The 26724-nt window shown below is 41.1% G+C and overlaps 1 protein-coding gene and 2 long non-coding RNA genes across 13 annotated transcripts in view; 1 reads left to right on the top strand and 2 right to left on the bottom strand.

Annotated features, from left to right (window-relative positions):
* Nucleotides 1–10741, top strand: part of LOC132593862 (uncharacterized) — a 155041-nt gene extending 144300 nt beyond the window's left edge. The window contains exon 4 of the long non-coding RNA XR_009559824.1: nt 10044–10741. This is a non-coding gene — a long non-coding RNA (uncharacterized lncRNA). The remainder of the gene's footprint in view (nt 1–10043) is intronic.
* LOC132593861 (uncharacterized) lies at nt 6170–12913 on the bottom strand. 3 transcript variants are annotated; one of them, XR_009559822.1, is made up of 2 exons: nt 11528–12913; nt 6170–6441 (listed from the first exon to the last, which is right to left on the bottom strand). It is a non-coding gene; the product is annotated as an uncharacterized lncRNA (long non-coding RNA). The 3 variants fall into 3 exon arrangements; XR_009559823.1 differs by lacking the exon at nt 6170–6441 and adding an exon at nt 10018–10500 and having other exon boundaries at nt 11477–12913; XR_009559821.1 differs by lacking the exon at nt 6170–6441 and adding an exon at nt 10018–10500.
* A 103-nt stretch (nt 12914–13016) lies between these two features.
* Nucleotides 13017–26724, bottom strand: part of COG6 (component of oligomeric golgi complex 6) — a 279679-nt gene continuing 265971 nt past the window's right edge. For 3 of the 9 annotated variants that reach the window (XR_009559812.2, XR_009559819.2, XR_009559820.2), the window contains 3 exons: nt 19504–19582; nt 15798–18175; nt 13019–15604 (listed from right to left, as the gene is read on the bottom strand). The gene's annotated coding sequence lies outside the window, so the exon portion shown is untranslated. Of the gene's footprint in view, nt 15605–15797; nt 18176–19503; nt 19583–26724 lie in introns of all 9 variants that reach the window. The other 6 variants (XR_009559813.1, XR_011376903.1, XR_009559818.2 and 3 more) reach the window with 6 other exon arrangements.

Genomic DNA, 26724 nt, shown 5'->3' with positions numbered 1-26724 from the left:
TCCTTGCATCCCTGGGATAAATCCCACTTGATCATGGTGTATGATCCTTTTAATGTGTTGTTGGATTCTGTTTGCTAGTATTTTGTTGAGGATTTTTGAATCTATATTCATTAGTGAGATTGGTCTGTAATTTTCTTTTTCTGTAGTATCTTTGTCTGGGTTTGGTGTCAGGATGATGGTGGCCTCATAGAATGAGTTTGGGAATGTTCCTTCCTCTGCAATTTTTTGGAAGAGTTTGAGAAGGATGGGTGTTAGCTCTTCTCTAAATGTTTGATAGAATTCACCTGTGAAGCCATCTGGTCCTGCACTTTTGTTTCTTGGAAGATTTTTAATCAAGTTGTGATCTATCCTGGAGAATGTTCTGTGCACACTTGAGAAGAAAGTGTAATCTGCTGTTTTTGGATGGAATGTCCTATAAATATCAATTAAATCTATCTGGTCTGTTGTGTCATTTAAAGCTTCTGTTTCCTTATTTATTTTCATTTTGGATGATCTGTCCATTGGTGTAAGTGAGGTGTTAAAGTCCCCCACTATTATTGTGTTACTGTCGATTTCCTCTTTTAGAGCTGTTAGCAATTGCCTTATGTATTGAGGTGCTCCTATGTTGGTGTATATATATTTATAATTGTTATACCTTCTTTTTGGATTGATCATTTTCCCTTGATCATTATGTAGTGTCCTTCCTTGTCTCTTGTAACATTCTTTATTTTAAAGTCTATTTTATCTGATATGAGTATTGCTACTCCAGCTTTCTTTTGATTTCCATTTGCATGGAATATCTTTTTCCATCTCCTCACTTTCAGTCTGTATGTGTCCCTAGGTCTGAAGTGGGTCTCTTGTAGACAGCATATATATGGGTCTTGTTTTTGTATCCATTCAGCAAGACTGTGTCTTTTGGTTGGAGCATTTAATCCATTCACGTTTAAGGTAATTATCGATATGTATGTTCCTATGACCATTTTCTTAATTGTTTTGGGTTTGTTTTTGTAGGTCCTTTTCTTCTCTTGTGTCTCCCGTCTTAGTATTTGTTTTCTATTTGTCCTGTTTATTTATTTATTTTTTTGACCTGTGCTTGCCCTTTTTTGGATTAATCCAAAGTTTTTATTAGTATATTTTTGCCTATCATCATGATTAATGTTATTTTTCTTTGGGTCAGGACATCATAAACTGTGGAATTAAGGATTGTTTCCAGGAAATTGACAAGGATGAAATTCTTGATCTGGGTAGCACGCTATCATTCTTTTATTTATTGAGCACCTAGTTTTTTTTTTTTTTTGCGGTACGTGGGCCTCTCACTGTTGTGGCCTCTCCGGTTGCGGAGCACAGGCTCCAGATGCGCAGGCTCAGCGGCCATGGCTCACGGGCCCAGCTGCTCCACGGCATGTGGGATCTTCCTGGACCAGGGCACGAACCCGTGTCCCCTGCATCGGCAGGCGGACTCTCAACCACTGCGCCACCAGGGAAGCCCCTTATACCACATTCTGTTCAAGGCTCTGGGAATTGAACAGGGAATAAAAACAGATACATGCTCTGCTTTCGTGCAGTTTATCATCTAAAGGAAAAGGAGTATGAACTCTGAGCTTAGACAGTCCTGGGTTCAGAAACTAGTGTCACTAACTAGTTGTGAAACCTTAGACAATTGCCTACACACAGTGTATTCAAATGTAAACACTGGAATGATATTTTCTTTGGAGGGTTATTTTGAAGACCAGAGATAATGTATAGAAAGCTCCAGCACAGCTGGGGCACGTGGATAGTAATACCTGGTGCTATAATTAATTATTATTATTATATTCACTGAACTCTAACCACCTGAATGCTTTGCCACGCACTAGTATTATTAAATGTATGCCAGAAGGAGACCATTTTCCTCTCACTCTCCCTCTGCCTGCACATTAAAACTGTTATATGTGTCTTAAATATTTGTATTTTTCTGCACTCTAATATTCAATTTTGTGAACATAATTTAATTCATGGTCTCTGAGTTTGCAATAATAATGGGATTTGGAATAATAATAACCATATTATTATTGCAGCATGGTGACATTTGCCATTTTCCTTGTGAAGACAGGCTTTTAAAGTTAGTGTCATATTACTTCTGGTGATTATTATTAACTACTAAGTTTAACGTTCCTGTGAAAAGGATATGTTGGGAAAAGCAGGATCCCGACTTTAAAATAGTCCTATCTCCAAAAAGATCTGCCTGGAATCGCATAATTAATTAGCATAAAATCACTTTTCAAATTCTCTGGCTCCTGACTACAGTTTTTCACATTGGAACAACTAGAAGTTCAAACTCTTTATAATTATCATCATGTCAAAGTGTTTAGTGGGACTTCTACATATTTGTCAGTTATGTGATTTCACCTAGACACCATGGACGGAATCCTTCATGCTGTTCAACAATATGAGCTTTGGACTATACCTCCCAGGAAAGTGCAATTTAATGGGAAAAAATTTTGACTGATTATATTGCCAGGGGAGATTATTAGCAGTGGTTCTGGAACTTTACTTTGCATAAGAATCACCTGGGAGGGAGCAGGCACTGAGTGAGGGCATGTTTGGGGGCAAGGATTGGGGATTGTTAATAAGCACAGAATCCTGGGCTCCACTCCCTGAGACTCCAGTTGGCAGATTGGCCATGAATAATCTCTTAATCTAAAGCTGGACCCTCGGGGGGTTCTTTCACTTCCTGTGCCAGTGCCCAGGAATCAAAGCTGCAGATGTGATTTCTGCTCAATTGTTATCCTTCAAATCTCTTCTCATCGTTTCTCCTGGGGTTATTCCACGGCAGCAAGGCTTGCAACTTAACCTTGACCGCACTTAACCTTTTCATAAATCATTATTTATAAAGAAATTAAATGAGCCAGACTTCTTGGACTAAAAATGAGGTCGTACAAACTGACAATTTTAACTATAATTTAGAGGAAAAATGTGAAGTTAGAAACATCGAATCAACGATTGGCGAAATTAGAGTTCAAATCGATTCAATTACACAGGTATTTGTCGGTGACCTACCGAGGTTCTGCCAACCCACTAGGCCTGGAGGAGAGAAGTGCATAGCTGTCAAGGAGCTCAGCTTCCATTAGATAAGATAAACACAGCCACAAAAATAATAATATAATAATTTACGCATTAAGGCATGGAGAAAGATATCATGTGAACAATGAAGAAACATTTAATTTCATCTGGATGCCCAGGGGAGAAGTGACTTTTAAGTGGACTTTGAAAAATAGGTAGAAATTCACCGAGCAGAGAGGGGAGAAGGGGTATCTCAGCAGAGGGAAAAGCAGGAGCTAGGATGTGGTGGAGGCAGTTGGGTATTTCAGCATGGCTGGAGGAGCAAAAATAGAGCAAGTAAGCTGAGCCGGTTATGAAGGGCCTTGCGTGTTTGCTAAGGAGTTGGGGTATTTCTCTGTAGGGAGCAGGGAACATTAGAGGCTCTTAACAGAAGAATGACACGATCAGATCTGTGTTTTAGAAATACAACTCCTGCTGTGACATAAAACTAAAATGGGCCAGGATCTCTCTTGACCCTGGACCCCTGCCTTTTTCCCACCCTTGGCCCTGGGTTTATGCCATGTCCTAAAGCATCCGGCAGAGTACTGTGATCTACTTAATGCCTCCTTATCTCCAGGTCTCAGCTTTAGATATTAGTTCTTCCAGAAGATCTTTCCAGACAATACCCCCCACCCCACCCCCCCACCAATGGGTCAAGTGCACTTAACACGTGCTCCCCAGATGCCCCGTGATTACCCCATCAGGGCCCTTGCCAGACAGTATCAAAATGCCCTGTCGTTCTCAACAGACTGAAGACTTCTTCAGGTCAGGGACCAGATCTTGTTCATTTTTGTATACGTGGTGTCTGCCGCTTCCCTTGTCTGGCTCATAGTGGACACTCTGTGTCTTCTTTGAGTTGATTCATTTAAAAATGAGTCAGACTCTGGTCTCTAATCCTGTTCTGCTATTCACCACCCACCACTGTGCAACTTGGAGGGAAATTGACCTTTTCTGTGCTTGTTGTTTTTTTCTTTTTCAAATGGAGTTAATAATAGTACCTAATTCATGTGGTGGTTGTTAGCAGTCAATGGAATAGCACGAGGAATGGATTTCTTTCCATGTCTGGCACTTACTAAATGCTCAAGAAATGCTTGCAGGACACACATGGGGAGAGGCCGGACTGGCTGGTGGAAAAGAGGCTGGTTTTCAGATCCACTGACACACAGTATCTAAGGATCAGGTCTGGGAATCTGTTTTATTATTTTTAATACCTCTTCCTTTATTTTTTTCTTTCAAAAGTTATTCCTGCTTACTTTCTAATACCTAAATGATACAGACATAATTAAAATATAAAAATAAAAATTCTATACCTCTTAACTCTATAATTCAATTCTACCTGGAGATAAAAAAGTTTTTACAGTGTATATATACTTTCCAGGTATAGATATAGATGATATAGATGTAGGTGTGGATTAATGGATGAATAGACGGACAGACAAGTGAGAAAGCAAATTTAGTAAAATGCTGGTAAATTGTTGGTGGTAGAGTCTAGGTGATGGACATACAAGTGTTCTATAAAGTTCTTTTAACTTTGTTATTCAGCTGAAACTTTTCATGATAAAATATTGAAAAAATAACATGGCATCCATAGGTAGAGACTTCTATAATATATATTAAGTAGGAAAACCAGGTTACAGAATATCATGTATGTTGTGACACTAGTTTGTTAAATAGATTTTTATATTTATAAATTATAATATAATATTATCGACATAATAATGACATAAATGTAGACATAGATAAGGTTGCAGATATTGATCTATGTTTATGTCTGTATATTACCCATATCTATATCCCTATGAATATCTATATCTGGGGCACAAGATACAGCTTCTACATATGGATTTAGAAAAGCTAAAAATAAAAAAATGAAAAAATACATATTTATATTCATACAAATGTTAACCAAAAGAAAATTGGTGTAGTTATAGCAAAAGAGTAGAGTTTGAGGGAAAAAAGCATTACTAGAAAAAGAAAAACATTTCATGAAGATAAAATAGTCAATTCATCAAGAATATAATAATTCTAGATTTATATGTTTCTAGTAATATAGCCCCAATATATATAAGGAAAAATCAACAGAATTAAAAGGAATAATAGACAAAGCCACAATAAGAAATGGAGATTTTAACAAAAAGTCAATAAAACACAGTAGATCTGTGCGTCATGATTAGCAAACCTGACCCAATCTCTGAAGAAAATATTGATCAAAATAGACAATATGCTACGCTGTAAATCTCTCTTGAAAAACTTCAAACAATTGAAATCATCCAGAGACTTCATGTTCTTTGACTACACTGAAATTATGGTAGAAATAGATGAAAGAAAGAAGTGAGATAAATGGGACTAGAAAATGGAAATTAGAAAATATTTGGAACTTAATGATAATGAGAATACTGTATATCAAACCTTGTAGTATGCTGCTGAAGCCACTGTTAGAGAGACATTTATACTTTTAAGTGCATAGATTAGAAAAGAAAGGCTGAAAATTCAAGGACCTAAGTATCCAGCCCAGAAAGCTAGATCTGTTAAAGCCAAATAAAGTAGAAGGAAGGAAATAATAAAGATTAGAGCAAAAATCAGTGAATTGGAAGGCAGATATACACTATACATTAGAGTCAACAAAGCTAATATCTTAAAAATAAATTTCAAAAAGTCCAAGAAGATGTATAAATCTCTAGCAAGACTGATCAAGCAGAACTAAGAGAGGGCATAAGTTATTCTTATCAGGAAGTAAATAAGGGAGTTTTGCTATGATCTGACAGACATTAAAAAGATAATGAGGTTATAGAAACATCTTTATGCCAACAAAGTTGAAAATGTATGTGAAATAGATGAACTCTTAGAAAGACACAACTTGCCCAAATTGATAGAAACAGAAATTTTAAAAACTCTGAGGAGTCTACTATCTATTTAAGAAATTGAATCTTAATAAATACAGTCATGATGATGGTGATGATATTTGGAGAGCCTCTTAGACCCTAACTTCCATTTTTAATGTTGTGGGAGTTTTCTTAGCCTAATGGCTGGATCCTCTCATTTATTCCTCCTGACAGGAGAAGGGATTACCTGACAGAGGAGTTGAGGGAAGAAACAAGACATGCTCAACTCGGTTTTTCCTTCTCTTTATTGAGATCTCACTTCCTGCTGAGAGGAAGCCTTGTGATCTGCTCTCTTCTCTGCAGGAAATAACCTGCAGTCCAGCAATTGTCCAGTGATGTCCATAGGTGGGAGGGTAAATTGTCTTCTGGGAAAAAAAGTACTAGCAAGGCTGCAGATCTGAAGACATTTCCTCTGACTGACTGTATTAATAATAAAAGTAATACTTAGAGCTTCATCGACCTATTCCTGTGTGTCTCTCTCTCAATTTTTTTTTCCAACCTGGGGAAAGAAGTAAGCAGTATTACTTATTGATCTTTTAAATTTCTGACAAATAAGTGGCTCAACTCCCTCATCTGTAAAATGAGGTAATAATAGTATTAAATGAGTTAATACCTATCAAGTGATTAGAACCTTGCCTGACAAATAATAAGCACTTAATAAATGTTAGTTGCTACTTTCTTTAGAAAAATTAAATCCTTACTTGGTGCCAGAACTGGGTTAAATGCTTTACATTGCATTATGTTGCATGATACGTAGAAGAAATCTTTGAGGTAGGCTCTATGATTAATTACTCTTACGTTACAAATGAGGAAGCCAAAATTTGGGAAAGTTAAGTGACTTTGTCCAAGGTCATACGCCTCATAAGGTCTGACTTAAGAGTACACAACTCGTTCTTGCAAATACAAGCCATTGGTGATAAGTGGGCCAAACAAAAGAGAACAAAGGATTCACATGCATTTGTCACTATTCCTGGAGAGGAAATTTAGGGTAGAGGTCCTACCGATGGTCAGCCAGTAGCATCAAGCCCCGAGAAAACGACAGTGTTTGTATGATGTTTAAAAAGGACCCACTTGAATAGGAGTAATATTCAAAACAACATTACATATTCATGGAACTCCAAGCATGTCCAAGAGTCTTCATGAACCATGTAAATATCACACTATTAAAAGTGAAGAGTTGGGTCTTTTCAAATATCACTAACTTTGGACCTCCAGCTCCAGTTCTCTTTGGAGTTTTGCTTCCCTCATGAGAAGGTCTAATGGAACCCTATCCCTGATCAGATTCCGTGAGATCAGTCCACGCTTACACATGGTTCCAAAATCACTTTCCCTTTTCTCTTCCCTCCCACTAAGCTGGGCCAGCCAATGCCTTCTTTCTTGTGATAAGCGATCAAGCTTATCACACAAGCTTTTCCTAATCATTCCTGAAAAGAAAAAGGCAAGATCTTTTTGGAAAGGATGTATGACGCCTGAAGCGGGTCTCGGATCCACGTACAGGCCCTTTAGCAGATGTGGAGCCTGCTGATACGCACGCAGGTGTTTGGAAATGTTTACAGCCCGAATCTGGGCCAGGAATTAGGGAAAAAGATGGGCTTCTTACACTTTTGTGGGAGAGTATATGTGATGGGGAATTTTCAAGACTACATTTATTTCTGGAGACAAAATTTTATAATGCTGAAAAGGGGGCTGTGTATTAAATTTTAAAGTGCTGTTCAAATAAAGTCAAGTTATCCAAATATTTGGAGTTAAGGAATTAACAGACATTCAGAGCATGTGAACAAAATTGGAAACACCTTCAAGTTTTTTTAAATGTATCACATTTGTATGAAGTTTTTTTTATTGAATAAATTTGACATATAATATTATGTAAGTTTAGGGTGCACATTGTGTTACTTTGATATATTTACATATTGTAATATGATTGCCAAAATAGTGAGAGTTATCACATTACATAATTATAAGACAATATTATTGTCTCTATTCTTTATGCTGTGCATTAAATCTCTAGGGCTTATTTACTACTTGTTACAAATTATTACCCTTAAACACCATAATCCTTATCCCTCCCACACCATCCCCCGGTAACCACCATTTTACTCTCTGTTTTTTACCTATTTAACTTTTTATTTTATTTTTTGTTTTTATTTTTTGGCACGCCACGCAGCTTGCGGGATCTTAGTTCCCCAATCACGGATTGAACCCGGACCCTCAGCAGTGAAAGCACAGAGTCCTAACCACTGAACTGCCAGGGAATTCCCCATATTTAACTTTTTAGATTCCACATAGAATCTTTGTCTGACTTAGCAGTTGTCTAATTCTTGTCTTTGTCTGACTTAGAAGTTTTCTTTTAAATGACTGCTTTGCTATGTCTTTGGGCAAGTTCAAATCTATTCTCAGAGACCTCAGTTTCCCTATCTGCAATTAGGACTCCATACAGCACATTGATATGTAAAGGGGATTTTTATATAATGCCTATATTTCACTTTGGCTTTCTTGAATATGGCCGCTCTAAAACCACAAACAGCCGAGCCAGATTTTCCTTATGTCTGAGCTCCCCGCAGAGTAAGTAAAACACTTTACTTTTTTTTTTTTTTTTTTTTTGTGGTACGCGGGCCTCTCACTGTTGTGGCCTCTCCTGTTGCGGAGCACAGGCTCCGGACGCGCAGGCTCAGCGACCATGGATAGCTCATGGGCCCAGCCGCTCCACGGCATGTGGGATCTTCCTGGACCGTGGCGCGAACCCATGTCCCCTGCATCGGCAGGCGGACTCCCAACCACTGTGCCACCAGGGAAGCCCCTAAAACACTTTTCAAAAGTACCATTAGCTCGGCTGGACTGCTACTCCCTCGTATTATATGGAACCCAGGTGGTTTTTAAATGTTAACACTTCTTCCAAACTGCCTCCCTGGGTCCCACTCCCTGGGCACTTGGAAGGTAAGATCTCATTATTTTAACATTTTCTATAGTTTCTCTACAGGGCATATTCAGTTGGGCCACCCCAGAGTTTCCATTTTATAAGAATGCCCCTTCCGAACAAGAAAGAATATTTATGAAGCTTCTCTTCTGACAGCTCCGAAATTAAAGTGATAAAAAAATTGTTTAAATTGCTAATCTGAAATTAATGTTCCCTTTCCAATAAGAAAGAATGTTTTCATGAAGCTTATTCTGACACTTCTACTATTAAAACACTTTGAAGCCTGCCCTTCCAAAATTAAGGGAAAATAGTTAAAGTCTCTGTGGGCATCTGGGGATGACATTTCTATGTGAGGTCTTAGAAGAACATACTCTCCTGGTCCTTCCATTGGCTTTGCTGTTTCATTTTCCTTGTTTTCTTCCTTATGTAGAAACGGTACCTGAAGTTCAGGGCTTGTGCCTTTTTCCTGTTTCTCCACAAACTCTCTTTTAGATTTATACATTCATACAGGGATTTTTATAGAGTGAGAGTCTATGAAAATCATAGCAATTTGCAGTCCCGAATTACCCCCCAGAACATTAAGCAAAAGCCTGTGTGCTCCACTGGCGAAAACTGTCAGCCCAGGGGAAAAGAAAAGGAAAACTTACACAGGAGGTATGGAAGAAGAAAAAAGAAGACAAATAAAAGGCGTAAAATTTAAAAGTGGGTGAAAGCACGAGAGGTATATTCCCGTTTCCAGAGAAACCATCAGTCACCTAGAATTCTGCTTACTTGGGAATCACTCGCCAGAGATGCGAGGAAGACTCTCCATCAAAATCCAGAAGAGGAGCATTCATGGCAAAACTGAGAAAAGAGCTCCCCTGGTGGCGCAGTGGTTGAGAGTCCGCCCGCCGAGGCAGGGGACGCGGGTTCGTGCCCCGGTCCGGGAAGATCCCACATGCCGCGGAGCGGCTGGGCCCGTGAGCCATGGTCGCTGAGCCTGCGCATCCGGAGCCTGTGCTCCGCAACGGGAGAGGCCACAGCAGTGAGAGGCCTGCGTACCGCAAAAAAAAAACCTGAGAAAAACATTATTTTGCTTGAGCTTATAAAAGCAATAAATAGAAATTCTATAAAGGCCCCTTTCAACTACATGTATATAAATTATATTCCATATTGCTGATCCACAATTAAATCAAATTTATTTTCAGAATGGCAACCGGGACAGAACTGTTACACTTGCGTACGCCTGCTGGGGACAGCGGTTGGTAGGACCAGTGAGCGGGAGTGATAAACAGTAAGTAATAATTATGGGGGGAGGTAAAGAATGTCTACCTTTTAAGGTCCTATTTGTAACTATTAAATCCCAGAGTTGAGACAGAGAAAACAATTTGTCAAATTACACGTTCAATAACAAAAAATATGGTGTCTGAACAACCTTGCGTAAAGAAAATCTGTGTGTCAAGGGGTTTGGATGGATGATGAAACATCTTAAATTTTACTCTTGAGGATTTACCACGTCCCCAGGACCACAGTCCAAATTAGAGCTTTGAATTGTTCCGAAATGTACGCTTGACTCCTTCAGTAAATTGTACATGAAGATCCGGTTTAAGCATTTGCTATATTTATAGTGCCTTAAATTGGTATTGAATCCCAGAGTGTTTGGACCTCAAAATAAAGAAAAAATGACTGTTGATTTCAAAAATAGCATTCCTTTTAATTAAAATGTGTACATGCATTACCGAAAATTTAGTAGGTGCATATAAGCCGAAAGAAGAAATCACGCGTAATTCTAGCATTTAGAAATCAAGACCATTGTACCATCTCATTATATATTCTTTCCTCCGCCATTTAAAATGGCCGCGTGGTATAACATTGCATGGATATACCATAGTTGATTTAACCAGCTCCTCACTGTTAGAAATTTAGGGTTGTTTTCCATGTTTCGCCAAAATTCATCAAGTGGCAATGAAAACCTCTGTAACATAAATCTTTGTACAGATCCTTTTGCTCTTCTGCAAGTCACTTCGGGCAGGAACAGAACTTCCACAAAGAGGAAAATGTAAAGCATGGGGGTAGCAAAGAAGCACCGCTTTCTAAGAGGTCTGCTCTGACTTCCGCAGGCCGTCTGGGCTAGAGTCGTCCTCCTGCTATGCCCGTGGGCTGGGGAAGCAGCCTTCTCATTCAAGGGCTGTCTGCTCTGCACAGCTTTGTGGTTAGATGTCAGTAAGCCTCCCAGCAAGGGCCTGGGAGTACCTCCTCTCCCCGTTCTAGGAGGAGGGATTGCTCTGGGGAGAATAACTGTGACTAAGCTGGGATCTGTCGGAGGGACAGGGCTGGGGGGACGGGGACGGGGTGGAAAGAGTTATTTTGGTATCTCTCCTACAAATACATCCTGTTGATTTGAGAAACACCGTCACACTCCTGTCCGGACTCCCCCTGGGGTGCCTGCTGCACTCAGGGGGGTGCAGAGGTTAGTAACAGGCTGTTTCCTTGATTTGGCCCTAAGCAGGGAGAGGGCCGGCTCTGACTCCCCTACTGCAAAATCTCCAGTGAGCCCTTAGCACCCACGAGGCATCATTAGCCTGGTGTATCAGCGACCTCGCCCTTTCCCTCTCCGCTCCAGCCTCACCAGACCACTCACCAAAGCGACGTCTGTACCCTCAGCTCCCTCAGCGTGAACATCCATCCTCACCTCCAAAGTCTCCGTCTTTCGTTATAACGCAGGATAACCATCATTTCCTCTGTGGAAGCTTCTCCAGGATCCCAGGCAGAGTTCGTGTCTCCTCACTCTTATTCCAAGAGCCATCGTGACGTTGGGCTGGTGGTCTGTGACCTGCCTCACCCAGCAGGCTGTGACTCTTCCTGTTGAGGATTGTGGCTCTGGGAGTCTGTCTTCTTGGTGCCCAGAACAGAGTCTGACATGCAAAAAAGCACAGATTTTCCATTTTTTATTTATTTTCCAACGAACGAATTTAAATGTTTGAAACCATTAACTCAGGAAGTTGCACGTGAATATTTTTAAACAGCATTAATGAGCCGATATCCACCCTTACAATGAACTCATTCATGCAACCCATCCAACATGGCTATTAAAATGGGGGGGTGAATAGATCGCAAAGGAGTGGAAGCCATTTTCAAATATTGAACTATAGTTGAAATTGAAATATAACTAATATGTTCGTTTCAGGTGTATTACATAGTGATTTGACATTGGCATACATTATGAAATGATCACTATGGTAAGTCTAGTAACCATCTGTCCTCATACAAAGTTGTCACAATAATTATTAACCATATGCTGTGTACTTTATCCCTGTGACTTTTCATTATATAACTAGAGGTTATACCTCTTAATCTTCTACACCTATTCCCCCACCTCCACTCCCCTCCCTTCTGGCAACCATTTATTCTCTGTGTCTGTGAGTCTGTTCTCATTGTGTTTTGTTTGTTTGTTTTTTAGATTCCTCATACAAGTGAGATCATGCTGTATTTGTCTTCTTCTGTCTGACTTACTTCACTTAGCGTAATACTCTCTAGATCCATCCATGTTGTTGCAAATGGCAAGGTTTCATTCCTTTTTTATGGCTGAGTAATATTCCATTGTACATCTTCTTTATCCATTCATCTGGACACTTAAGTTGATGGACACTTAGCTTGCTTCTATATCTTGCCTATTACGTTTCTGGATCTTGGAAAAGTGGCCTATGTAGGAGATGTAGGCCTAGCATACTCCCCTTTGGATACCAGAACTCTATGCCCTAGGGGTGCCCCTACGTGGGCTGAGTGGGCCCTTCTGTTGTGGGGCAACCAACTACTCTGAGTGTCCTGGTGGGTGGGTTTGGCCCCCAGCCCAACTGGCTGCCAGACCCTGCCTCATGAAGTGAGGACTAATCAGCTACTGAGCAAGGCTGGGTGCCTGCATGAGCGGCTGCAGGGCTGGTGGTATCACAAAACAATTTTTGAAAAAATCTGTTGTTTTTCATTATATCTTGTTTTTACTTTTTATTTTCATTTATTTATTTATTTATTGGCTATGTTGGGTCTTTGTTGCTGCGCGCAGGCTTTCTCTAGTTGCGGCAAGCGGGGGCTGCTCTTCATTGTGGTGCCCGGGCTTCTCATGGCGGTGGCTTCTCTTGTTGTGGAGCACGGGCTCTAGGCGCACGGGCTTCAGTAGTTGTGGCTCGCGGGCTCTAGAGTGCAGGCTCAGTAGTTGTGGCGCACGGGCTTAGTTACTCCACGGTCTGGGGTGAGATCTTCCCAGACCAGGGCTCGAACCCGTGTCCGCTGCATCAGCAGGTGGATTCTTAGCCACTGCGCCACCAGGGAAGACCCTATACCTTGTTTTTAAAGGGAACATAAAAGAAATAAAACATAAAAGAAAAGAAATAAAACATAAAAGAAATAAAAAAAAAGAAAGTTTGTAGCATCGTGCTATACTGTTTTAGAATTATGTTTCTCTCATTTTCCTCAATCCACTCAAGGATTCACAGGGAACAGCAGGGAATCTCAGAATTTATGTTAAATCAAGAACTGGGTCCCAACACATCTTCTTAGAAGGCTTCTCAGTAGAACCTTCTCAGTAGAACCTCAGTGCCTTAAAAACAGCCAGGAGGGCAACAGAAAAATGGAAGTTCTTATCAACTGGTTATAAATCAGTTATAGAAACATAAAATAATTGTTTTAAAAGTAAATATAAACTAATATATTGGCCTTTAATTTTTTCCCATTTAGCTTTGGGAAGAGTTACCAAAATTCAAGGTGTGTGAAAGGCCAGAAAAGTTTGTTGTGTTGTGGTCATTTTAAAGAAATAATGTTACAGTTTTAAAACTACCCTCCAAACATTTGAGCTTTATTTTAATGGTTAGAATTTGGTATAGGGAGAGTTTATCTTGGATGCCAACCTAAGAAGTGAGATCAATTTAATACTACAAGCTCTTGGTGCTATGAGGTGAGTTTACCTGCAAAGCGTGTCATGGCACAGAATCAAAGAACAGAGTCACAAGGAGCCCCCAAACAAAGCAAGGTTTTCCTACCCAGTTGGGGGTAGCTGCATCTCCCTGTGAGTGTAAATAATCTGGGGACGAGGAGTGTATGCACCGTGTATGAAGGACAGTGAGGTCCCTGGACAGAGGCAATGAGGGGGACACCACTTCTGAAGAGTTTTCCAAGGGAATGACATCCTGAAGGATTATATAAAAGGAGAAACAACCTGTGCTTTCCCTACAGCATTTTCATGCTTATATTCACATTTTATTTAAATGCAGAAGTTGTTAGCATTTTGAAACTATCTTCCACTTGAGAGTCATTTAAATAATTACCTAGATAATATAATATCCAGGAGCATGCGTAAGAGGCACCCAAGATGCTTTGCTTCTGGGGAGGAGCCTAGGAAATTGGAGGTTAATGTAACAGAGGGGCATATGCTAAAAAAAAAAAAAAGTTCTTGAAAAGAATAGAGGCATCTCATATAAAATATAAAACCAGCTCTAGAGGAAATAAATTCTGAAACTGTTAACAGTCTGTGATTCTGTGTAATGGGGATGGTGGGAGACAAACTTCTTATTTGGGGCTCTACTGTCTGGATCTTTTGCAAATTACTATTATGTGCACACCTTGCTTTTAATAAAGGAAGAAAAACTTAAAATAACTATAATGGATATATCCTTTAAAAGTAAATGTCTTTGGGGCTTCCCTGGTGGCGCAGTGGTTAAGAATCCGCCTGCCAGTGCAGGAGACACGGGTTTGAACCCTGGTCCGGGAAGATCCCACATGCCGTGGAACAACTAAGCCCGTGCGCCACAACTACTGAAGCCCGCACGCCTAGAGCCTGTGCTCCACAACAAGAGAAGCCACAGCCATGAGAAAGCCCGGGCAACGCAAGGAAGAGTAGCCCCCGCTCACTGCAACTAGAGAAAGTCCGCACGCAGCAACGAAGACCCAACTCAGCCAAGAATAAATAAATTAATTAATTAAAAAAATAAAAATAAAGAAGCTGCCTTCATAGACTGTGTAGCAATAATTGTTACTGTTGTTTCAAATTAATATCTATTAACAATAACAAAATGGTCTATAAAATTAAAAATTAGATACCATTTATAGTGATTTCTTGAAAATCTAAACATCAATGGGAAATAGAGAAAACCATGTGAGCTTAAAACAGAACCTTCTGTCTTCCCCCCATAAATCACCTTATTTATTCTCAAATAATTTAATATAAAAATAGTTCAGAATAATACTACCAAATAATAGTACTATTAAAGCAACATCTCATAAAAATCACTGGTGTTTGAATTCTATTTCATGAGAATGTAATTTTCCTCTTCATTCTGTAGCCCAGGTGAAATGAGATTGAATCTTAACAAAGCATTTGTCTTTTGTTCTTTGTTTATTAAAAGGGGACCAAGAAGACCTTTTAAATGAAATGTAATTCAATAGAATTAGTTTGAAAATAAATAGAACACATGTGGTTAACTTTGCTTTTGAAATTAACCTATCAGGCACAGATCTCTGTAATTAAAGAATCCTAATTCACAATTCTCTGAATCACTGCATTTGGCAGGCAAATGCCAGTAATTTTCATTTCACCACACAGTGCCTCAGACAGTAATAAGCCAGAAGGAAAAACATGCAGGTTTAATCAGGTAACAAAGCATGTCAAATACTTATCCTGAAGCGAGGGAGTCTGGCACATGAAGTGTGAGCCTCCGAGAAGTCCCTTAGGGAATGTTGTATGCTCTGATCTCTACCTTTTCACAGCCTCTGCTGAAACCTTTAAGAGGGAAAGAAAAGTCTCAACCAGAACAGGCATCGATATTCAAAACAAATCACTCTCAGTGGGGCTTCTGGGAGCCAAAGATACAAACACAGGCACGCACACACACACACGCACACGCACACACACACACACACACACAAGATAGTTGATCTTATCATTGCTTTTAAATTCTCTGCACACCACGTACCTGCTTACTGCTTGCACTCGGTGGGGGGACCACTTCCACTGCCCCTCATTTATTCCAGGTCTTCTGAGAAGCAGCCCATTCGCCTCACAGGACATTAGCTTCTGACATCAGAATGGGTCCCATCGTTACGTGGTAATTTAGGTATCATGGTGCCTAAGAGAAGGGCGGTAGCCATCTGCCACTGTCACCTCAGGGTTGAAGAATGGACAGAACCTCCGAACACATCTAAGAAGTATTTCCTTCAGGGTACACGGCCCATGTGGGAGGAGAAAACAAGAGTGGTACAATATAAGTTGAGTGTCTTTCCAGCTAAGAAGCACTTCTTAGCCTTCTTTGTCAGCAAATGATAAGGAGGTCTGTTTCCAGGTGGATCCTTGAATCGTACTGTTATAGCAGGTAGTGATCATTAGAGGACCTGCGTTCTACTGATACGAACGTTCCATGTGATTTAATGCTTCTCTGAGTTTTGGCATCTCCAGTGTTACTTATAGCTGGAGAGGAACATTTATACTATGATTAGTCACCGACAAGCTGTGGAGCAGAAAGGAGCTTAAGTTGGTTTTTAGGAGCCAGGAGGGGAAGTCTGGATGCTAAAATAAAAGGAAGATAAGGAATTCTAGCTCTTCTTTCTGAAGGAGTTTCAAGCAGCTCTGTTGCTGAAAGCCCTACCATACATCTCTGCTTTAATAATTATATTTTCTGAGTGTTCCCCTGGTCTACGATCTCTTTTATTCATTGAGTGCCAACTGTCTCCTTGGTGTAGAACAGAACTCTACTCCTCCACCTCTTGGAGCAGAAAATGCAAGAAGGATTGTGATGGGAGGAAGCAGAAGAGCCACACCATTAAAATGATGTTTAAAAAGATAAAAAGGGGCTTCCCTGGTGGCGCAGTGGTTGAGAGTCCGCCTGCCGATGCAGGGGACACGGGTTCGTGCCCCGGTCCGGGAAGATCCCACATGCCGCGGAGCGGCTGGGCCCGTGAGCCATGGCCGCTGAGCCTGCGCGTCCGGAGCCTGTGCTCCGCAACGGGAGAGGCCACAGCAGTGAGAGGCCCGCGTATCGCCAAAAAAAAAAAGAAAAAAAAAAAGATTAAAAGATCTGTCAATTTCAGGGTCAATTTCAAAATATGTATTTCAAAACAATGATGGGATTAGAAAAAAATATCAAGTTGACTTCTGGCATATAATGAGAGCTTAGTAATGGTTATTGACCAAAAGGTCCTCAGCGCCTTAGAAGAAGGCAATGGCTCACTTTATTTTCATTCAATTCTTTAGAAGTAAAGAATACATGAATATGGTCATATTTTACTATCATACTGGCAAACTCTATGACTGAAAATAAACAAAAGGAAGAGGAAGCAATGGGGCTTGAATGGGTAGTGGTGTCCTTGAGGTGTGACGGCAAAATTAGCATCCGGAAGGGAAATCCAGGGGTCCGAATCTGTGGCCTGAACCAGACTGCCGAGATGTCTGGTGCGATAAACTATCCCTCAGGAAAGATCAGAGCACAGGTCAGAGCATATAGCAGGCTGTTCCTTGGGTGGCTAGGCATGGTCACACACAGCAAAGGGAAAGAAACCCTTAAACAGAGCCAGTGGAAGTGCTGGCTACCATGTTTGGGAAGCGAAAGGGCTTGCAGAACATTTGGGGGTTTTTTCGTCTCCTCTTGGGCTCTCCTTGCAAAATAAACAAATAAGCCTCCTAGTGTCATGAGACCTAACGATGGAAGCTGTGACCCTGCATTCTGACCAACGATCTAACCAGATCAACACAAAATGCCTGAGGTCAGAAAAGTCACACCTATGGCCAAAACATCTAGATCTCCAAGAGGTGACAGGGTCCTCCTGAGAACAGTGCATCCTTCTGAGGACGGTGATAGCCACACTCTGAGTGGATTGTCTTATTCACTGTCTAACTAAACACCAGGTAACTGCTTGGCAGAGATATTATAGAGGAATTTCAACGGCAGGTAACCGGGTAGAACAGAAATGCTTTGAAGTCCTTTCCTAGGCTGAGATTCTATTGTCTGACTGTCTGTGTTCTCATTTTACTTTCTCACATCCTACTTCCATTAACTAATGCTGGGGTCCAGGAGGTATAAATGGATGATGTTCAAGTCAGACATGGAGGGAAGAATCTTCCATCCCCTCCCCTCCCCAGTCTATCCCCCTTTTTCCGGTAGAAAAAAGTTCGAGGTAAGGGTCCCGGACAATGTCACTTGCTAGTGCTTTGCTTCTGGTGAGCTGTGCTCCAGTGAAGCGTAATGCAGAGCTACGCAGACCATCTTCCCTGAAGCTCTTCTCTAGATACAGGATACGATCAAACTGCCACGTTTTGTCTTGCTGTACAGGCCACCAGGCTCTTTCCTAGTCCAGAGACCTTGGAGCAGAGGACAAAAATGGGGTCATCTTAATCATGTGATTGTGGGAAGCACAGTGCCTGCTTTGCCCCCTAAGAGTGAAGAGACAATACAGCCCATGATGCAGACTGTTCCCAGTACGAAGCTCCCTAAATGGTGTACGTTTTTTCTCTTAGAAAGATTTTGAGAAAGAAAAACAATCCTCAATATGGTCCATAAAACAGCATTTTAAAACTTGCAAGTGAAGACTAACTTTTTTCCTCTGACCCTGGCCACAGCCAGAACGCTTCACCAAAATAAACCTGGGACTGGTAGTTGCCGAGGAGGAGGAGGCTGGGGGGAGGGGTGACGTGGGAGGTTGGGGTTAGCAGGTGTAAGCCTTTACATATATAATGGGTAAACAACAAGGACCGACTGCATAGCACAGAAAACTATATTCAATATCCTATGATAAACCATAATGGAAAAGAATATATATTAAGAAGTGTATATATATATATATATGTATAACTGAATCACTTTGCTGTATAGCAGTAATTAACACGACATTGTAAATCAACTATACTTCAATTAAAAAATAAAAAGAAATAAACCTCAGGTTACCAGGCATGGATGCATGGGCATGGAAAGAAATAACAGAAAGAAATGGGCATCTGGTAAAAAAACAGTAATAAGAGCAAGGTGGAAAAAATTGATGAATTGCACTGAAATGGAATGTTCCATTCAGAGAAAAAAAAAAGTTGTGGATTTTTTTTTTAGATCCTCTATTTTGGACTTTCAAAAATGGTGAGGGCAACACATTCTAAAATACTTGGACCCAGCTCAAGCAGACTGCATTATTTCATCTTGACAGAGATCTCCTCCAGAAAAGATTCCCTGAATTACTCTGGACAGGAATTAAATTCCTTTTATTGGATCTCAATTTATATATATTTGAGAGAAAACTCAAGTTGACCAAGAATGTGTTTTTGTTTGGATGGTGTTGCTTCTGTATGATGCATTGCTAGCAATGGGGATTTAACATTTGCCTTTTACCTATCAATGGCTTATTGGAGAACAAAATTGACATCAGATAAAAAGGAATGTTACAAATTAAGTTAGTTTTTTCCTTTTCTGTTTTTGTTTTGGCCCATTAGACTTGAGACTTCATTATATATATATAGATATAGATATAGATATATATTTTTTGCATTATGTAACATGGTTCTGTAATGGTAAATTTACTTATTTATGTAATAATTCTTTATTATATATCTCATATGTACCAATTGCTAAGTATTTTAAGCCTAAGGGAGGGATGTCCCTTTATTTCAAGGACTCCATGGTCTGTTGAAGGTGATGTACTTACAAGCAGTGATTGACAATGCAGAGTGATCAACGACTCAGTAAAAGGAAGTTTAACAGTCGGAGACAAGTGTGTCTGTTCTCTGTGGGGAATAGAGACATCAGAGACTGCCATAAAAATGTTACTTTTCTATAAAAAAAAATCACTGTGATGAAAATTATAAAAGAAATGATCCAAAAGTACATATTAAAATTAATTATGAAGTTACACTCTTACATGAATTTTTCTATGGGTACGGCTATAGATAAATTTTAACAATAGATAACATATTTACTCATTGGCTACGACTGGGTTTAATTTATTTTCTTCCTTCTTAAAAAAATAGAAGAAAAAAGGGAAAATATCCATGCTTATACAAAGTCACTTCAGTTCAAAATAACACTCATCAGGTCACAGAATGAGCAGACATGGTGTGGTCTGCACACATCACTGGCATTTATGTCACATTTGACCATCTTACACACTCAGTTTTCCAGAGAGCTGTCTCTGATTTCAGACACTGGGTTTTTCTTATCTTTAAAGTTTCATGGATCCTCCAAGATGTATGCATTTTTGGCCAAATGTTTTTGCATCAAACAAGGAGCCCTATGCCTGTTGCACCGTTGATAATAGCTCAGCCTCACGTGGCTGCAAAAGTCAGCAAGGGCGTTGGCGGCACAGAGCAAGCAAACACCCCACGCACGCCAGCCCGCAGAATCTAAATGCCTGGAAGTCGATGGGATGTCTCATTCTTGTTCCATAACGGAGTCTTGGTGACACTTCTAGAGGAGGCACAGTTCCTGGCACTTTTTCTCACAAGAGTGCCCTCTGCTAGCACCCTTGTGTGACCCACAAGGCAGGAGTCAGCAGAAGAACAGACCGGGAGGCCGGGGAGGTGAACTACCCTCTCTGTGGCTGCGCTGTAGACGGGGTATGCCCAGATATCAGGACATCCTCAGTCAGAGTCTGGCCTCTCGGGATCTAAAAAAAGGGTGCAAACGAACTTATCTACAAAACAGAAGTAGAGTCACAGATGTAGAAAACAAACATGATTACCAGGGTTAAGGCAGGGGGGAGGGATAAATTGGAAGATTGGGACTGACATACACACACCACTATATATAAAATGGAGAACTAGTAAGGACCTACTGCATAGCGCAGGGAACTCTATTCAATACTCTGTGATGACCTATATGGGAAAAGAATCTAAAAAAGAGTGGATATATGTATATTTATAACTGATTCACTTTGCTGTACACCTGAAACTAACACAACATTGTAAATCAACTCTACCCCAATAAAAAAAAAAAAAAAAAAACGCAAGGTGAATCCCCTCGGTTTACCCATAAATTCCACTGAAAAGGAGTTGAAACACACTCTTATTTTCCTGCTAACCCCACTTCTTCTGTGGGGAAATGAGTAGCTGTCTGCCTCTGTAGAAAGACAGAGTTCATAGATATCAATTTAGAAGCCTTATCTCTCTTGGGAAGTTGCAGGATCAAACATCCTTTTGATAGTAATCTCTTGTTGTGATGAAGTTACTCGGCGGAAAGGGGCCTTTATCGTTGGGGTGGTTTGTAGCTTAATGGTTGAGGTTTGTGACGCCTAAGTGTGTGCATTTTAGAGGAAGACTTTCATGACACATTCATCCCCCCCTTTAGAAAAGACCGTCACTGTGGAGGGGGCAATGGGGAGGGGCCACAGGAGTTGAAATTACGACCCCTACTCCAAAGAGTTTCTGCTATAAGGAGAAGAGCCGCTCATCTTTACACCTGGAAGGAAACTTGGAGGTGATATAGTCTAATGCCCCTTAAAAAAATAAGAAATGGTAATTATGTGACATGATTGAGGTGTGAGCTCACACTCGGTGATAATCATAGTGCAATATAACACTTTCAACTTACACAATGTTATACGTTAATTATATCTTAATAAAGCTAGGAAGAAAAAGTGAAAAATAAATAAAGACAAGGAAATTGAGACTCAAAGAAGCCAATAATTTGCTCGAGGACACATAGCTGGGGTTAAAAGCAGTATTTCAACTTTTCATCTAATGATCTGTTTAAAACAGTGTACTGGCCCTTTTTCTATGAAGGAGAGAGAGAGAGAGAGACTCTTTGATGATGTGCTGAACCAGGGACCAGAAAGGAAAGCTCTCCACCTACAGGTCTGGGACTACTTATGAGTATATGCTGTGCTCTGCTTCCCACCGAAACCAACCTCCCGTTGAGCAAATCTTGATGGTTGAATAGGGTTTCACTTTCAACCTCAGGCTGACAGAAATGGTCATGATTCACTCTGATTCTCTGTGAACAGAAATGACTTGGCTTCTCACACCTCCAGGGACCACTGGACAGTGGTGGTGGACGGCGTCTGGTCTCAGCCCCAAATTCTTCTGGCTCATTTGATGCCCTTGACAGTATATCTGGAATGGGCCAACTGTGCTGTGAACGACCTAGTGACGTGGGGCGGCCGCAGCTGGTGAATGGAGCCAGGGTCCACCTGTGTATGGACAGGAGTCAAAACCCAGCACATGCTTTGAGATGGGTCATCTTTCAACGTGCTAAGAAAAATAAAACTCTGCTAATGGCTCAGTTCTGGGCTCTGCTTTCAAGTTCTGCTCAGTTTCACGTTAATGTTGAATAAATGGACTTAACCCTAACAGACAAGGATGCCGAGGAACAAGCAGGAAGCTGATGTGTGTTGTTTTGTTTAGTGAAGGGATTTGTGTGTGTGTGTGTGTGTGTGGTACGCGGGCCTCTCACTTCTGTGGCCTCTCCCGCTGCGGAGCACAGGCTCCAGACGTGCAGGCTCAGCGGCCACGGCTCCCAACCAAATGAGCCAGGTTCTAGGTTCCCTTTCCAGATTTCTGAGGGTCGGCTTCCTAGAGGGCACCTCCTCTCGTCCACCCTTGGTTCCACTAACTCTGGCCAGGAGCTCAGCAACACGTCAAGCGAGCCAGCTGCTGGGGCCCAGGGCTGCTGGGGGGAGAGGCAGTTCTCAGAGGAGTGTGGTCTGGGGAAGGCAACCACCCTAAAAGCGGCCCCCAACAGTTGTCATTCTTGGAAGGAGCTCAGATGGACCCAGAGACATTGTAGAACTCTCTCAATGTCTTCTTAAATGTAGCGGGGCAAGCAAAACTGTCTCACAGATAGGAAACTGGGGACCAAGGCGTCAGTAAGTTGTCTAAGTCACTTTGAAACCTGAGTTGCTGGCTCCTGACTCAGGCGTGCGCTGTGAGGGCTGGCTGGCTGGGGATGCTCTTTGACAGAGGAATAGTGAAGTTGGTCCAGATAGTCGGCAGTGAAACCAGGCAGAAAATCAAGTAGACCCGTGGCGTATGCCATATCGTTTCATCCACAAAATAAATAAAACGTCTCTGCCCCGGAGTGCGGTCTGGCTCACCAGGGAGTGTCTTGGTCCCTTGAGAAAGTGGTTGCCCCAGATCGAATGGTGGTAGCTCGGCTCAGTCTGGTCGAGCCTGGCATTTTGTCATCAATATAAAAGACTTATTAAATATCATGCTGAAATAGTCTTCCATCATTCTGAAAGTATGCACTTTGCGCATCTGAAAAATACAACCAACTTGCCAGTTTCTAAGTTGAAATGTGTGTGTGCTGCCTAGAATAACATTGACTCAGTGTTCCTTTTAACATCAAGCTTCGGTCATGTTTCCCCCTTCAGTTTTCCTCTTCTGTGTCACACACCCAGGTACATGCACACACGCAGATGTGCACATGCTTTTTCTCTCTGTGTGTCACAAATGACAAGGAATTAACGAATACAGAGTATTTTGAACTAAACAAGCTCTGGAGATTAACCTCGTTCAGACGAGTCCGTCTCTGCACACTAGGTGATGCCTTGTTCCTCCGCAGAATTTGGGGACAGATTTTCTACATCATAGTTTGTTGCAGAAAGTGTTCAGCGGCACATTCAAGTTAGATTTCAGCCAGAAAAGGTACAATGCACTTTTCTAAGAAGAGAAATATTCAGTTCTAATAGAATTAGTGCCCCGATCCCTATTTAAGATACCGTTTATGAAAGACCTTTGAATGGACTGTAGGAGATTCTGAGGCCAGAAACTGGGTCCTGTTCTTCATTATTTTCTGATTCAAAACACCTGTGGAGTGATGAATCTTTATGAGAGTTATTGTCTCCCAAGCACCTGTGACAAAAATAAAAACACAGAAAAAAACCCAGGACCTTCGGATGCAGAGACATCACCTTCGCCAGAACCTTCTCTAACAGGAGATCTATTCACACCTGCTATTTCGTTTTCTGCCCCAGTTCCTCACCGGACCCAACCCTCCGCCCCGTTCCCACCCTACCCCATGCCAACGGAAAGGCAAATGTGTTTCTTTCTGGCCTGCCTACCTGGCATACAAATACTAGGTGAAATAGCAGTTGCTATAATTAAGATTTCTGAACCCTTCTCCACAGGGCAGTCACAGCACTGGGGCCACGCCAGATACGATGACATTTCACCCCCACTCAGCTCTGGGGCGCGGGTTTCATTCCCAGGCCAGACAGGAGATCTGCCCAACTCTAAGCCTCATGTTTTCAACCATTAAACTGAATTTTTCATTCACAGCAATATTTTTAATACTAGTCGTTTAGAGTAAAGTAATCCTTGCTCTATTCCAAGGATGGTAATGGGAACTTTATAAGGAGAGTTCCCAGTCTTCAGCTCCAGCTTTGCACTCCATCCCAGCCCCAGACCCAAAGAACGCCTGACCCACCTGGGCTCAGATAAACTGTCTGGAATAGACTGTGAGAGAGAATCCCAGCCCCAGATGCACAAATAACCATAGGCTTAGGACTTGCACCGCTTTTCCCTCCTGGTGAGTTATTTTTTTGTTTACATTTTTCCATCTCCAGGCAGAGACAGGTGTGCCTTCCTAAAGAGAGAAAAGGAATCCCAGAAAATGTGACTTACAAAGAGAATGACTTTGAAATGAATATTAATACTCTTTAGATTCATGGGAGAAAGATAGGAGATCAGTACCGTAGGATCACAGAGGTTGAAAATGATTTTCAACCTCATTTTGTCCAATGATGAGAAGCAAAATATCTTAACTCGCCAACTCTGCTCTGTTCCATGAGGCTGGATATAGTCAGAACACATTAGAAAATGCAGAGCAGCTTGATAACCAGCCTTTAAAGAAAAACTAGTTTTTGATAAAATTATAGTAAAATGCACATTTGTATGATTTAATACTCAAAATATTAGTAACACCCCTTTTCAAGAGTAAAGCTTAATAATTATCAGATGAACTTATTAAAAGAGACTGTGCAATATAAGAACACTCTATAGTGGTGTGCTTTATTTAACTTTGGTTCCACAAATACTTACTGAATACCTACTATGCGTCAGGCACAGAGCAAGGAGCTGTGACTTCAGAAATGAAGGCATAGTTCCTTCCTGTTAAGAATCTACAATCTAGGGGATAACCACCAGCTTTAAAATGTAACAGTGGTGGAGACAGCCTTTTAAAAATTTTTAGTTATTTTGCTAGTTTATCAGAAATTCTAAACCAACTCATTTACATGGAAAGTCTCTCTCTCTCTCTCTCTCTCTCTCTCACACACACACACACACACACACACACACACGCACACACACAATACCTTTCCAATGCATATCAATGTGACTGTCAAAACTGTGTTGGGGGCTTCCCTGGTGGTGCAATGGTTAAGAATCCGCCTGCCATTGCAGGGGATACGGGTTTGAGCCCTGGTCTGGGGAGATCTCACACGCCGCGGAGCAACTAAGCCCGTGAGCCACAACTACTGAGCCTGCACTCTAGAGCCCGTGAGCCACAACTACCGAAGCCTGCGCGCCTAGAGCCTGTGCTCTGCAACAAGAGAAGCCACTGCAATGAGAAGCCCGCGCACCGCAATGAAGAGTAGCCCCTGCTGGCTGCAACTAGAGAAAGCCCACGCACAGCAATGAAGATCCAATGCAGCCAAATAAATTAAATAAATAAATTTATAAAAAAACAAAAACCAAAGAACTGTGTCAGGTCTGAGATTTTACCCTACTTGCAAGCTAAGGAGTCAGCCTGTCACAGTCTGCCAGACGCTGGCAGAAGACATGAGATGCCTAAATCAGAGACAGAGGACGTTATGACTCACAGCAGTAGTGGTAGTAAGAATATCAGCATTTCCTTGTTGTTCCCCCGAGACTCAATGCTCCCAGGAAACACAAAGAAGGACAGGGGACACCTGCACACACAGAGGTTTGCATTACAGGGGAGGAGCCCTGAGCTTAAGGAACCCAGATTTTTTTTTATAATGGGCAGTAATCATGCCTTCCCTTTGCTCCAAAGGAGGTACTACCTTTATTATACTGAGCAATAAGCACGCCTATCCTTACTCAGGAAGGAGACACTATCTCCATCCTCCAATGTTATAAACAAGCCTGCCCTTTGCTCTGGGAGGAGAAGTGTCTGTCTTCCAAGGCTGTTGATATAAAAGCATCCTGGAAAAGATAGTCCAGAGCAAAGCCAGTCAGCGTCTCGACTCACAAGACTTGCAGAAACCCAAGAGATCCATGGAAAATTGTCTCCAAATAGTTTTCCCGGTATTTCATTACCCATATTATAGATGTTTTCATGACTAAAGTTCACATAAACTGTTAGAACTTCATGTAAGGCTCCTGATATCTGCTGAATTACATAGATTCTTGTTCAAATAACCACCAAATCAGTAAGTTGCATTCATGTTGATGCTCATCTTTCCAAACTCATGACTGGTTTACTCATAAAAGGAAATGAGCACACTAGAAATCTGAAACTGAAAAACTACTTATCATTCCCATAAACATTCTCCAAGCTAAGTCAAGGCCCCTCCGTGACTAATATACCAAGAAGATGTTTTCTTTAATCCCTCAGTTGTGAATGACTCAGAGAAAGACCATTAGTTCTTAGATGAAATGAGCTAATTTGTTAAATTCTCAAGTTTCAAATTATCTGAAAAGTAAATGTCTATGTAAAACTAAAATCCATGAATCTGCCTCTCATCCTATAAAAGTCAATGTTGATTTGTTATTGGTATGATATATGACTTTTAAAAGGTATCTTAAAGGAAAAGAAAATCATCCAAGTTAGAGGCAAGAAAAATTACTTTTGCTTAGGAGCCCAACCTTGGCCACCATTGTAATGACCTTCTCTGGAGTCATTTTTTAAAAACAAAATGATTGATTGTTTTCCTAGGATGGTTTAATTTTGGATGAGTCTGCTGACT

This window comes from Globicephala melas, chromosome 18 (assembly GCF_963455315.2).
Source record: "Globicephala melas chromosome 18, mGloMel1.2, whole genome shotgun sequence".
In the NCBI taxonomy this organism is placed as follows: Eukaryota; Metazoa; Chordata; class Mammalia; order Artiodactyla; family Delphinidae; genus Globicephala; species Globicephala melas.
The sequence above is the reverse complement of the archived record's forward strand: the minus strand, read 5'-3'. Positions and strand labels throughout refer to the sequence as shown.